The sequence below is a fragment of the Balaenoptera physalus genome, assembly GCF_965194825.1.
Source record: "Balaenoptera physalus genome assembly, chromosome: 9".
Classification (NCBI taxonomy): domain Eukaryota; kingdom Metazoa; phylum Chordata; class Mammalia; order Artiodactyla; family Balaenopteridae; genus Balaenoptera; species Balaenoptera physalus.
In genome coordinates this window covers 27,748,875-27,762,916 of record NC_138888.1, presented here as the reverse complement: position 1 = coordinate 27,762,916, position 14,042 = coordinate 27,748,875, and the positions used below count along the sequence as shown (strand labels likewise).

At 41.3% G+C, this 14,042-nt stretch overlaps 1 protein-coding gene and 1 long non-coding RNA gene across 3 annotated transcripts in view; one reads left to right on the top strand and one right to left on the bottom strand.

Annotated features, from left to right (window-relative positions):
- Positions 1–14,042, top strand: part of PDE7B (phosphodiesterase 7B) — a gene marked incomplete at its 3' end in the record, with an annotated part of 632,720 nt that overhangs the window by 437,075 nt on the left and 181,603 nt on the right. The window lies entirely within an intron of this gene.
- LOC309667005 overlaps positions 1–14,042 on the bottom strand; it is a 227,365-nt gene that overhangs the window by 153,733 nt on the left and 59,590 nt on the right. The window lies entirely within an intron of this gene.

The following is a 14,042-nucleotide window of genomic DNA, read 5'->3' as shown; positions in this document are numbered from 1 at the left end:
TGACTGAGATGGGGAGCGGGAGGTTGAAGGGTCGAGAGAGACATGCATTGAGGAGGCAGGTGTTCAGGACTGAATTGTGTCCCCCACAAAATTCATATGTTGAAGTCCTAACCCCCAGTGCCTCAGAATATGACTGTATTTGGAAACAGGGTTTTTAAAGGGCTAATGAAGGTAAAATGAGATTATTAGGGTAGGCCCTAATCCAGTATCATAGGTGTCCTTATACAAAAAAGAAATCTGGACACACAGATATGTGTCTGTGGGGATAATGCCATGTGAACATGATGATGGCCATCCACAAATCAAGGAGAGAGGCCTAAACCAGACCCTTCCCTGTAGCCCACAAAGGAATCAACCCTACCAACACTTTGATTTTGGACTTTTAGCCTCCAGAACTGTAAGACAGTAAATGTCTGTTGTTTAAGCCACCCAGTTTGTGTTATGTTGTCATAGCAGCAAACTAAAACAGTAAAGGAGGCGCTGTTTGAGGTAGACCCTATCTGAGCAGGAGTCGATTTTAATGATTGGGGAAGGAGCATTCCAGGAAGAGAGAACAGCACGTGAACATGTGTGAAAGCCCTGATATGGGAATGGGTGGTGTCCAAAGGTAAATTTTATTTTATTTATTTATTTTTTTAACATCTTTATTGGAGTGTAATTGCTTTACAATGGTGTGTTAGTTTCTGCTTTATAACAAAGTGAATCAGCTATACATATACATATGTCCCCATATCTCTTCCCTCTTGCGTCTCCCACCCTCCCACCCTCCCTATCCAGCCCCTCTAGGTGGTCACAAAGCACCGAGCTGATCTCCCTGTGCTATGCGGCTGCTTCCCACTAGCTATCTATTATACATTTGGTAGTGTATATATGTCCATGCCACTCTCTCACTTCGTCCCAGCTTACCCTTCCCCCTCCCCATATCCTCAAGTCCATTCTCTAGTAGGTCTGTGTCTTTATTCCCGTCTTGCCCCTAGGTTCTTCATGACCATTTTTTTTGTTTTTTAGATTCCATATATATGTGTTAGCATACGGTATTTGTTTTCCTCTTTCTGACTCACTTCACTCTGTATGACAGGAACATTTTATTTTAAACCCCAGAAAGTAGTGACATGATTGAGTCGCAGGGTTAGAGTAAAAAGATCCTTGGATCAGAATTCAAAAGACATAGTACGTTCTAACTCTGCCACTTATTTTTTGCACGATGTTGAGCAAGTCCCTTTGACTCTCTGAGCCTTAATTTTCTCATCAGAAATGGAAACAAGAGTACCCATGGCACACACCCCACCAGGCTGCTGAGAGGTCCAAAGCAAATTAAAATACAAGTGAAAGTAGTTCACAAAGTACAAAGCCTTATGTAAGTGTGAGTTGTGGTGATTGTTTGGTTGTTGCCGCGGCTGTGGTTATTGTTTCTGCTCTAGTAGAGACTGTGCTCTAATGCCATAGTGAATGGACAATACACACACCCCAGACATGCATCTCAAGGGCCGCGTGCCTTGATGTTATGAGGATACTCCAGAGCCTCTCTTGGCGATCATCGAGTCATCCATCTTATTTTTTAGAAGCTAAAAAATCAAGTTCATGTGATTTTAATTATAACCATATTTTTATTTAAAGTGGGGAGCAACGGAAGATTGTGGTAGCATAAATCACTAGTCATCTAATCTCATTTAGGTTATATGAAAGCAAGATGGAAATCTTTGAAGTTAGTGTGTTTATTTGCTAAATCACTCCGCCTCAAAAAAAAAAAACAATAGCAAAAAATCACATTATGTTTCTCAGAGCTGTTTGGATGGGAAGTATTATTTTTTGTAGGAACTCTTATTTAAAAAATAATAAGTTCAGTGTCAGTTCTATAAATCAGTACTCTGTTGGTTGAAAGTGAACCATTTTAGCTACCACTGTTGCATCAAATTATGCAGCTCATTGAAATAAGCCATGAGGTTTTCCTGAGCTTTGGTGATGGACTAAATAGAAAGGAAACCCAAGGCAGATAGATGACAGCTATGATGTTCTTGGCACAGTTAAGGTGGGAAGGGGGAAGGTATGGGGATAGGAAGGCACAGAAATTGCAATTAAAACAATTGTCCACTCCGCCCAAGGTCTTGGGGCTTATTTTAATCCCTTTAATATTGTCTTTCATTTTCTGTAATAAATTATGTTTTGTTAGAAGACGACCATTAGAATTGTGACAGTTTATTCACCTCATGGAGAACAATTACCAAACTGAGGCACCACCAGCTACTTCTGCTGCCTGGCGCTTTGAGCCCCACTTGTAGGAGCAGGAAGACGATTCAGTCTCCATGTCCAAGGGGTCCTCAGCCCCCGTGCTGAGACTTGGAAATTCCAAACTGGAGAGTGACACTAATCAATGACCAAGACTAAATCACCCCTAACATCTTAACAGTACAGTGTTCAAGATAGGTTCTTTTCAGATACTTAGAGCAAGGCTAATCTGTAAACTAACTAACAATAGCTAACAATTACTGGACTCTTTTAGTTGCCAGACTGTGCAATGTGCTTTCCATGCATTATTTCATCAATCCTCAAAATAAACCTGGAATATTTTAAATGCTATCAATTTTCTCTCATTCAAATTGAATGAAATGTATATATATATATTTTATCTCATCCTCTTTATCTTCCAAATACTAGATTTTCTTATTTTCATTCTATGGATGTTCACTTTGTCCCCTAAGACACTGACCCTGAGATACCAGGCAATTACCGCTGAAAATTTTAGTGATTTATATTCAAAGATGTTGCTGGTTAAGGTGAAAGAAACGAAAGTAGACTATTTCTCCCCAGTGGCTCAGATTGAACAAACTGGGAAATAGTCAGCATTGTATATGCACCGGTCTGGCTCTCTTTTATAGGCTGGGTGATTGGGAAACGTGTGTCACTTCTTAGCAGGATGCTTGATAAAGTAACAAGGCACTTAAGTCCCAGAAAATGTATTCTCAATATGTCAGGAATATGTGACAGACATTTCTTGTACTTGAACAAAATCAAGATTTGTAGTTCTTTAACTACAGCTATATAATCACTGTTATCATTCAAGTCTAGAGTTCTCCTCGTGTAACCTTTTCTGGTCCAAAGATTCAAAATCACATCAATTCAATAAGCATGTGTCAAGTTCTTATTGTTTCCAAATATGGTGCTGCTGATTCTGTGAGTGGAGTTGCAAACCTCCAAACGTCCCTCTCCAGGGATGCTCCTGGAGATCACACACTCACGTGCCTCCAGGCCAGGGGCGTGATGTATAAGAGTGAAACTGACTGGCTTCAATACAAGACAGTGGTGGCGCTGAGGCCACCTGGAGAGTAAGTGTCCCACCTGCAGCACGCAGCTGCTGCTCAGCTCCTGCCACACGATACCAGGAGGGAATGCCAACTTCACATAGCCAAGTCTATGATTTTTCCAAGAAAATCTGGAAATTCAGATATCTGTGTAAATACCCTGCTTTGTAAATGTTGGCAGGTTATGTCATTTTCCTTTCTTTTAAATACAATGCAGCCGAGTTCACTAGGCCACCATTTTGCAACTTCTGCTTTAGGGATTCTCAGGGGGGAAGAGAGATGTTCCAAAATGTTTCTACCCCACTCCCCTCAAGGGCTTTTCCTCTCTGCTCTCTCACACGCAGAGGGACATCACAAGAAGCACCTCCCTTCCACTGGGAAGGGTATGAGCTTTGGAGAAAGTGAAAAGTAGGTCCTTTAAAGCCCCAAATCCAGCGCCTTCCCTCCTGCCTTTGGATAGAGCCATACGTAATTTAACACCATCACAGACAAGAATGATTGCAGGTTTGAATTTCTTCAAGGAGGGAGAGCCTTACAATGTTCACATGCCCTTAACAGATCACTGTGGGGCCTCTGACAGAGACAAGAAAGTCAGGAGAATGAAGACAAGATCTCTATTTTCAATGTATCAGGCTCAAGGGAAAAGCAAGCCTTCCAAATTAAGTTTAAGAAATTTAGGGTAGATTTTAAATGAAATACAAGTCTCAAATTACAGATTTGGGAGCCGTGAGAGTAGAGAAAACAATTAAATCAAGAGAACCGATATAATTCCCATAACAGATATGGCACCATGGCCAGGACTGGGATAGTAAAGAAACGGACCTGAACTAGACTCACTCACAGTGGTGAGATATTACAGTAACCTACAGAGGATGTCTCCAACCAGGCAAAGGAATTTATGGCAACAGAAAGCAGGATTTGGTAACGTTGGGAAACCCTATATGAAGATTTTTTACTGAAAAGCGAGGCTCAGAGAAGTCAGAAATGGTAGTGTTCTAGTATCCAAACCACGGCAGACATCGGAGAAATCTATTTATAGGGGGCCCTGAAAACAACCCATTTATTAAATCACAGATAATCAAATTACAGATCTTTCTCAACTTACAATGAGGTTATGCCCCAATAAACCCATCCTAAGTAGGACATATTCTAAATCAAAGTGCATTTAATGCACCTAATCTACTGAACATTATAGCTTTGGCTCAGCCTACCGGAAACGTGCTCAGAACACTTAACGTTAGCCTACAGTTGGGCAAAAATTATTTAACACAAAGCCTGTTTTATAATAAAGTGTTAAATATCTCATGTAATTTATTGAACACTGTACTGAAAGTGAAAACAGAATGGCTGTCTGGGTACAGAATGGTTGTAAGTGTATCAGTTGTTTCCCCTCCTGATTGCATGGCTGACTGGGAGCTGCCACTCGCTGCCACTCGCTGCCACTGCCCAGCATCGTAAGAGAGGATCTTCAAGCATATTGCTAGCCCAAGACAAGATCAAACTTCAATATGTGAAGTATGGTTTCTACTAAATGCGTAATGCTTTTACACTACTGTAAAGTCGAAAAATCGTTAGCCAAACCATCGTCAGCCAGGGACCGTGAGTATTTTAAAATGAGTTTGGCATACTCATAGAAGGCAGGGAACTATGTAATCCCTTAGAACGATTTTTATCAAGAAGGATTGAACTTAAAATTAATTCTTTCTGAACTTTTACTCTTTATTCCTTAGCTAGTGTTTTCCACAGTTCAACTTTTGCTTTCCTGGACCACTTGGGGGAGAAGAGGGAAAAGGGGGAGCTTTGAGGGTCCTCTGGTCATCACCATAGGCTCTCAGCTCTCATAATGGTCCTTAGGGGCCAATTTCACTGTTTCTCTGATGACTGCTTCTGGGAGCTCTGTTCTACACCTCTCACAGGGGAGACTCTACAGTGATGAGACACCTGTTAGCAGGGCAGAGAGGAAGCAGGTGCAACAGAGCTCCAGGAAGATGCAGGATTCTTTTTTTTTTTTTTCGGTCTCTGGAATTTATTTGTTATACTTTTCCCTGGATCATTTTAGATCTCTAGACTTCATTTGTTATACCTTTCTCTGGATCTCTGAAAAGGCATCTAGACAGCTTAAACAGTGAAATGGGAAGGTTTCTTCAGTCATCTTTTAAACAGCAGCAAATGTCAGGAAATGTTTCAGAGGTCCTGTGTGATTTCTTTACCTGGAGTTCAGTTCTTGGGCTATTTTCCCTAATTTGTTTTTTTGTTTTTTTTTTTTTTAGCTTTGACAGTCAAATTCCTCATGATTCTCAAATAGTCTGTGATATCCAAGGAATACAGTAACGACTTTGGCGATATCAGCATTAACATTCCCTTGGTTTGGGCTTCTTGCTGGTTCACCCAGGCTATATTAGGTCCTGAAATCATGTACTCTCTACCCATTCATTATCTAGAAGTCTTTACATATAAGCACTACATAATGGGCATTTGTGACTTTACCTAGCATTAGACCTCTATGAGCATGTTCAGATACGGAGGAAGAGAAATCTATCCTCTGAAATCTGTGTATTCTAATAGAGCTTAAGGTCAGCTTGTCACAACTCTCAGTATTATGGTTAACATGGGGGAGAAAAGGAGCTGAGACCAGCTAGGGCACAAGGACAGGCCCCTGCAAGAAGCCAACAGTCTACATCATGTGGTCCAAAGAGACAGGGTCATCCTGCTTCTGGTTAATCCAATGGCAATAGCCAACCCATTGGAGCAGATGAACAGTCTGGAGTATGGGAGAGGGACTTCTGGGAGGTTCATAGTATCAGTGATGACTATGGGATCATAGGTCTGGGGATCCAGCCCTGGTCATGTGAAGATGGGTGGACATATCACCCAGCTCCAAAGAAATAGGCTTAAAGGAATTTGATGAGGGGCCAGAATCCTTTTGCCCTCTGCTGGGATTCAGATTTGGTTACATATAGCTCCACCAAGAAAACTTGAATAGATTCAAATATCCAAAGACCCAAGCAGAAAACTAGTCAAACAGGCTTGCTTCTCTTGGCATTAAAGGATGCCACCTCTCACTCACCCAGGCCCTAAAGGTTATGCTCACCAAAGAGAAAGCAGCAACAGAGTAGCTTCCAGACCATAGTCAAAGGTGAGATGGGTCTTCTAACGTGATTGACAGAGGTCTCATTGGGCCATACTGGGGACAGAGACCAATTTATTATCACTAAGAGCTGGTGAGGCCAAGAACAGGAGCAGTGAATAGGATGAGGTAAGAAAGGAGAGAAACGGAGAGGAAAGTAGTGGGTAGTATAAAAAACACTGGACCAACTCAGATGACCATCTCTCAAGCACTCCCAATTTGAAGTAGGATTGCTTGAGATTAGCATAAAAATGCACTTCAAAAGATTGAGAACAATACCTCAATTCATTAGTTCAGAAGGTCTGTGGAGCATTCACACATAATGAGTATATTATTGCTGTGCCTACCTGGGCTAAATCAGACAAACCTGTAGTTATATTTTGGCCCCTACCTGCCTCCCCTTTCTAGACCCAACTCAGACTCATGCCAGCTTTATTTATTAGGACTCTTGGCCCCAAGTATCAAACATAATGCCAAGCTGGCTTAAGCACAAAGTAAGGAGGGGTTATTATAAGGACCCTGGGGGGCTTTGCGGAACTCACGGTTAGTAAATCTTTTGGCCAGACTTGGAAGGAACTGGAAATAGGAATTAGAGAGCCTGTGTCTGCTTCTCTGAACCTCTGCTTCGTTTTTTTTTCTCTTTCTGCAGACCAGCTTTCTCTGACTCTGAGGTCCACATGTTAGCTTCTCCCTCTCTCCCTGTCTCTCATTTGCTTTTGTCTTAATATATAAATACAGAGTGAGAATTTGATTGGCCCAGCTTGGATCCGGTGTACATCTCTTGCCCAATCAGGACCCACTAGCGTGTGGTTCACATATGACACCATAACTCAGAGGAATCCAGTCTTAGAGATCCGTGCTTCTCAAACTTCAACGTGCATACAAATCACATGGTCATCTTGTTTAAATGTAAATTCTGATTAAGTCTGGAATAAGGCCAGAGATTCTGCATTTTTAACAAGCCCCCAGGTAATACAGCTGCTGCTGGCCTGTGATTCCCATATACCAGTTATGGAAGATGGGCTGGAGCGTTTCCCAATACAGTGACTCCATTTTTTTTCCCTGCAAAGTGTAGCACATAACTTCATGGCCTTCTTCTGGCCCCTGGGTGCGCATCTCCCCTTGTCATGGAGTGGAGTTTATTCAGGGGTGCCTGTCCTCTCTGAGAAGACCCTTATGTTCTCTAAATATTCGTTTCTCACCATCCTCTAACAACTCACCTCATCAAAACTCCTAATCCCTAAGTGTTGGTTCTCACCTAGTTTTCATGGAGAAAAGAGATTTGATGAACCAATACACACCATTAATGGTAATTTAATCGGCAAGCATTGATTAAATCAAAATATTTAAGAAATATTTGGATATTTGCTTTTTTCTTTAAGGGAATATGCTATATCCCCAAAGGAATGAATATCTAATGGAGCCATTTCAGTCACTGTGGCAAGTAGATAAAGAAAAATCTTAAGACAAGGTAGGCACAGTGCTACCCATTGTCTCAAAATATTACAGGTAAAAGTGCACAAACTTCAGTTGGGGTCTACAGAAGCCATGGATTCTGGCTGGCTCAGCAATACCTATGGGGTTCTGAACCAGCATCAGAACCATGGATGGTAGCCAAAGAGACCTGGCTATGTCCCAGCTGAAATTATCCAGGTAGTTTATGCAGAATCTGTCTCCTACATTCAAAACTACATTTTGATGTGCATAATAGCAGCTGAGCATTTTCATGAGGAGAACTACCCACATTATATATACACTCAGCCAGCCAGCAGAAGAGTAAGGAGGGGCAAGGCTGTGCACCTGAATTCTTAGTCAATGCAGGGTTTAAGATGTGTCTTAACTAACTACTGAATTTGTCTTAAAGCCTGTTAAAAAAATGTTTAAGCCAATTTAAATACTTTGTTCATGGCATTAAAATTTTCTAAATAAGAACTGCTTTCTTTTTCCTGTCTCATATCTGAGCATTTTAATGAAAATACTTCCCAACTATCCTATAGGCATTTCTCTAAGCCTTCCCAAATTCTCTGCGGACTCTGTAAGGTTTCATTGATTCCTAAAGATAAAAATGTATTGATCTTCAGTATAAATGCCTGGAATCCACTGCAAAACGCTCCAGGCATTTGTTGCCTCTTGCACCCACGGGCCTGAAAATCTTGGAAGATATCAGTCACTGCCATCAAGACTCAGTGTTTACTCAAGTTTCTTCATTTCCCATACGTGTGTGCTTGCATGCCAAGCCAAGAGCATTTACTCCCATCGTTAGTAACCTCTTGCAAAATAGACTTCCTCAATATACTACAAATTCTGAAGGAACAGGAACGAAGCAGATAAGCTTGGTGTGTTTTTCTTCAGAAGCAGATGCTCCTGCAGTGTGTTTTTAGCAATTCTTTTATCCACCTATTAGACCAGCTGGAATGGGGGAAAGTGGCATGCTTTGAATAAGAATAAAACAATTGCAGGAAGATTTTTCATCAGCCAGCGTTGTTGATAAAACAGTCTGCTTGAGGTAAGGAGTGACGCATATTGGAGTCCCTGCCTAAGACATCAAGGTTATTCATCAGAAGACCTGGAAGTAGATTGTAATCTCCCAATTTTTTAAAAAAGGTTCATGTCATTCAGATGCTAGCACACATTCAAAAATGATAGCTCCTGGCTACTGCTAACTTAGAACCTCCCAGACCATATTTCTATTCTCTTGCAAAATATCTTCATCTAATCTAAGAGATATAGACATTTTCAGTTTGAACAGTTAATTCTCCTAATTACAGAAATTGGTTGACAAATGCTTATATTAATTTGCCAATTAAAGGGGCCCATGGGATGAATGACCAGTGGTGTCTCACATGGCATGTGGTGGCTTTTGTACAGACCCAATCCAGGGCTATTCCAGGCCAAAAAAAAGTATTGAATTTTCATATAGAAAGTAAGATTTAGACTGGGGTGTAATGTAAGAAAAATGAGAAGAGCAAAGATGATTCCTTACTGCAGTTGTTACAAACCTGGGCTCTGGAATCAAACATGAGCTTGAATTCTGATAACAAAGTTCCTTGCTTGTAACATGCTGGGTTCGTCGCCTGCAATTATGGAAACAGTCACTGTGAGGGTACGCTGAGATCACGTGGGTGAAGAACAGAGTGGGCACTTGGGGAGAGCTCAGAGCACTACACAGCTCTGATCCCACCTGCCTAGCTCCACCCAATCTTCACCAATCCTAAGGAAAACAGAACAGAAACAAATAAACATTCCAAGGTTACATGGAAGGGAGGATGGGAGGAGCTTTGGAGAAATTTCTGGAACCACTGTCATCCCCTTAGAAGCCATGGAATGAAATTAAAGTCTTCCGTAAGCAAACTGGACACCACCACCCGTTTCACCTGCCCTTTTGCTACCAGGCTAACCCTGCTTAAGCACCAGACTTTACACTTTGATCATTTGCATTCCTCTCTCTGTGACTGTTCTTGAAAGGAAAGAGAGTGTCGTGTTACCGTATTTGCCACACATTCAGAGGGGAAACCCCACTGGGAAATGAACAAACCCTCCAAATAGTTTGGTTTCCCCTATTCAGCCACAGCTGTCCTGTGGTGCCATCTGCCCTCCTGGCTGAGCTGAACCAAGCTGTTGGGGGCCCCAAAGACCCCCCAGGCTGCAGCTTTCTACAGTTGGGTAGGAGAAAAAACTAGAAGTCTTCAGACAGTCCCAAAAATGTCACTACTCTGGGGGGTCCAAAGTATTCTACCATTTTTCTAGACTAGTGGAGAAATGAAAATGGATGGGGAAGAGGAGGCTGGGAAGGAGCAGAAAGTTTAGTCCAAAGATTCTGTTTCACATCTCAAAAGGGAACGATTTCTTTGGACATAGACTCCACTTTGGCAAAGTTGCTGCATCACAGTAAAAAGTAAAGTTGCTCTGGACAATTTTAGTTCATCTAACCACATTTCTTACATCCACACGAAAGATAAGACAGATAAACATAGTTTGGAGTGCCCAAAAATATTTCTGTCCCCTGGATGGATTTGGAATGTAGGAAAAATAGAACCAGTGGATCTTTTAGCTAGCTCAAGTCAAGCCTGGCTTAATTCTAAGCATTTCATATTCAGAGCAACTGAAAACTTCCTCAATGCACTGGCAAGTTTATGGGTCAGAGAAGCACCCTCGTTGATAGTCCTGATCAGAGCAGCAGCACACAGGGGCCACTGAGCCCTGGAGAACAGCTTTTCCATCTCCGGATCCCGTAGAGCAGGGTGTTTGCAAGACTTGTTGCTCAGGCACCCAGCTGATGCTCTCAACTCCCCTCCCCTCCCACTGCTAATAAAACTCCTGGGATCCAATTACAGTGCAGTTACTTCTCTAGCAGAGATTTCAGCCTTGCATGTTATATAGAAGGTACCCATACTGCCCACCAGAGACCCTGGAATCAAAGCTCTGTTCAGTGTCTGCTTCCTCGTAGTCGCTGAAGCTTTCGAATTACTGAATCTGAAGAGAACACAAACCTAGCTTGTTTTGAATACATGCGGGGAAGACTGGCTGATGGCTGTGTGAGCTGCCTTGACTTGTTTACCAAAATATCTCTAAAATGAGAGTAATTTCAGTAACTGAGGTGATGACATTTTCCTTTCCGCCCTCTCCTCTGAGTGCATTGTGTGAAAATGTCCAAACAAACCAAAATGTTCTTCCTGAATGCTGCAAAATGGTGGACTTTGGATCAATTTATTAATATAGTTTATTTAAGGGAAAACATTTAGAAAAGTGTAATAGCAACCAAGTTAAGCAAGCATTTTACAAACTGGATACTAAAGAAACTTGATCAAGCTTTGCTTACAGAACAGGACCAGGCTAGTGTTTAGGAAGTTAAAATACGGTTATGCTTTCAGTGTTGGCATCCTCACTTGATGGCTCCAAGCAAGGTGACACAGGTACTCTATTCATATTTGATGCTAAATATGTCCTGGACAGCTCCATCCGCCAGGTCTGAAGAACACAGGAGAAACAAGAACAATACAATCACAGTTCTGTACCTGCTTATTTTTCCCAAATCTCCTTTTTGTGGTGAACCTGTGTTCATGTCAATTTCTTGAAGAAGCTTCTTTCAGAAAGGGGTGTTATGAAGGAAACAAATTCTGAATGCTGATGTTCCAATAAAATGTTTTATATTATTCGTCAAGGTTCTAATCATTAGGATAGCCTATTTTTTCCTCCCAAAGTTCCAGTCTATCCCAGACCAAGAATCTGATGAGGTTGGCCACAGTTTGTGGGAGAAGAGAATAAAATATCCCCATTCTATGATCTGCCTCATCTTAGGGACAGTCTTGTTACATGTGGAGCAGAAGGAGTGAGAAGAGGAAACAAGATTGTTGTTGGTACATTTACCTCCAAATAAGTTTACTCTGGAAACTTCTAGGAGGGAGCTATGATAATCCTGTAAACTTGCTGCTTTACCTTATTAAAGGAGGGTGTGTGTAGACCTAATATCTTTGAAGTAATATCTTCGTCCAAAATAGGTTATCTTTACAAGTAACTGAAACTTTCCCCGCAGTAACAAAAGTGATCCTTAACCTTGTAACAGATCTATAATGGCTGACACATTTAGAGGAACAATCATGAACAGAGTTTAGCCATTTTTAAATGACTCAGGATCATAGTCTCAGCTCAGGTGAAAGTTGGTCAGAATTGCAAGGAGTGCCTATGAGTTAACGGCAAGGATAAGGTGATGCCAATTCACAGGAATTGGGGGCACAATCCCTCTGGAGTCTGTATTGAGTGTGAGTCCCAGGCCTCCGACTTGTGAGATGAATGGTGTGGCTCCCGGATTAGATTATTGGGGATTTCCCTGTACAGTTAATATTAGACTCCAACACTACGTACACGTGCATTGTGTCTGTGACTGCAGTGTGTAGAGGCAACCAGACCTGAGCCTTCCTTCCTTGGACGCCCCGCAGACAGTGGTAGTTGAGTTAACTTGCATATGACAGATCCCACTTGTTACTGGAGATGTTTATCTGCTGCAAAGGTAGACTGTGTTCATGATCACAGTGATGAGAACTAGTAACCTGGTTGCAGAAACTACTCCCACTTCTTTCTTCCAAAGGAGAAAGAATAAGACACTTTAACTGAACAAGGTACATTTCTCCACAAAGGGTGGCTCATCTTTCTGCTTTGATTCACTAATAAATACATAAGAAGGTGAGCATTTGCCAAGCAGGAAACAAACAATAAAGACATATGTGTGTGTGCATATGTGTGTGTGTATGTATATATACACACACACATATATGCATACCCACACACATTTATTATGTAAGTGATAAAAGGGAAGGAAACACTATATATCAAAGCTGTCTATTTTCAGAACAGTCATAGAACTTCAAAGTGAAAATTATAAATCATAAACAAGATTTTCAAGGTATTTGTGTATTTTTAAAATTCAAATAATCTATTGAATAAATCACAGTAATTTCACCAAGCAGTCAAAATTATATTTTCCCTCTCTTTTTAACTGTCTTAGTCTGTCTGGGCTGCCATAACATGGACTGGGTAGCTTAAACCACAGAAATTTATTTTCCTACAGTTCTGGAGGCTAGAAGTCTGGGATTGTGGTGCCAGCATGGTCAGGTCCTGGTGAGAGCCTGTCTACAGAAGGACCCCCTCTTGCTGTGGCAGAGAGGGGGGAAAGAGCAAGCTCTGTGGGGTCTCTTCTTATAAGGGTGGTAATCCCATTATGAGGACCTTATCTTCATGACCTCATCTAATCCAATTACCTCCCAAACCCCCCATCTCCACATCCCATCGCACTGGGGGTTAGGGCTTCAACATATGAATTTGGGGGTCAGGGGACCCGATCAATCAGTCCATAACACATGCTTATCACATTTGCGAATTACACAAAGTCTTAAAGAGGTACTATTCCCTGTAATATTATGCCCGATCTGAGCACTCTAGATCATGTGGATTAATGAAAAGGAGAACTGCATCTAGAGAAAAGAGATTAACCAGCCAAAGTACTAGAAATCATATCATAAGCGGTATTGATGTTGCAGGAACCAGAGCTCTTTGAAGCTAAGAAGGAAAATCTGAGAGGACACAGCCCACAAGTATTTTTTGAAAATATTTGAAGACTTGCATATTGAAGAAGGACTTGACTTCTTTATAGTTTCAGAGTGGAATAAGTGGAAATTAGAAGGAGGTAGATTTTGGAAAAGTATAAGACAGAACTTTCTAATAAAGAGAACTGCCCCCAAATTATATAGTAAGGTCTTCAGCGCTGAACTCATTCAGACTGACAATGTTCTTTCAGAGACATTCTAGCAGCAGAGTTTGAATCAGGCAGAACTTGGGACCAGATCTCTCCACAGTCCATTCTGACCCTAAGATGCTATGTTTTAAGAGCTCAGCCTCTAATGATAGTCTTTAAATTATCCAAATATGAGTAGGAGAAAGAATATAAGGGCCAAATATACAATATTATTTTGTGTTAAATGAAGGGTAGGAGAGGGGATCCAAAATGTGTTCTTCCTTTTAGGGATGCGCTTAGGATAAAACATTCAAAGGAAATATAATTTTCAGACCAAGTGGGTGAAAAGAATTATAAACCAAAGAATTGGTTGATAATTAGGAAAAAT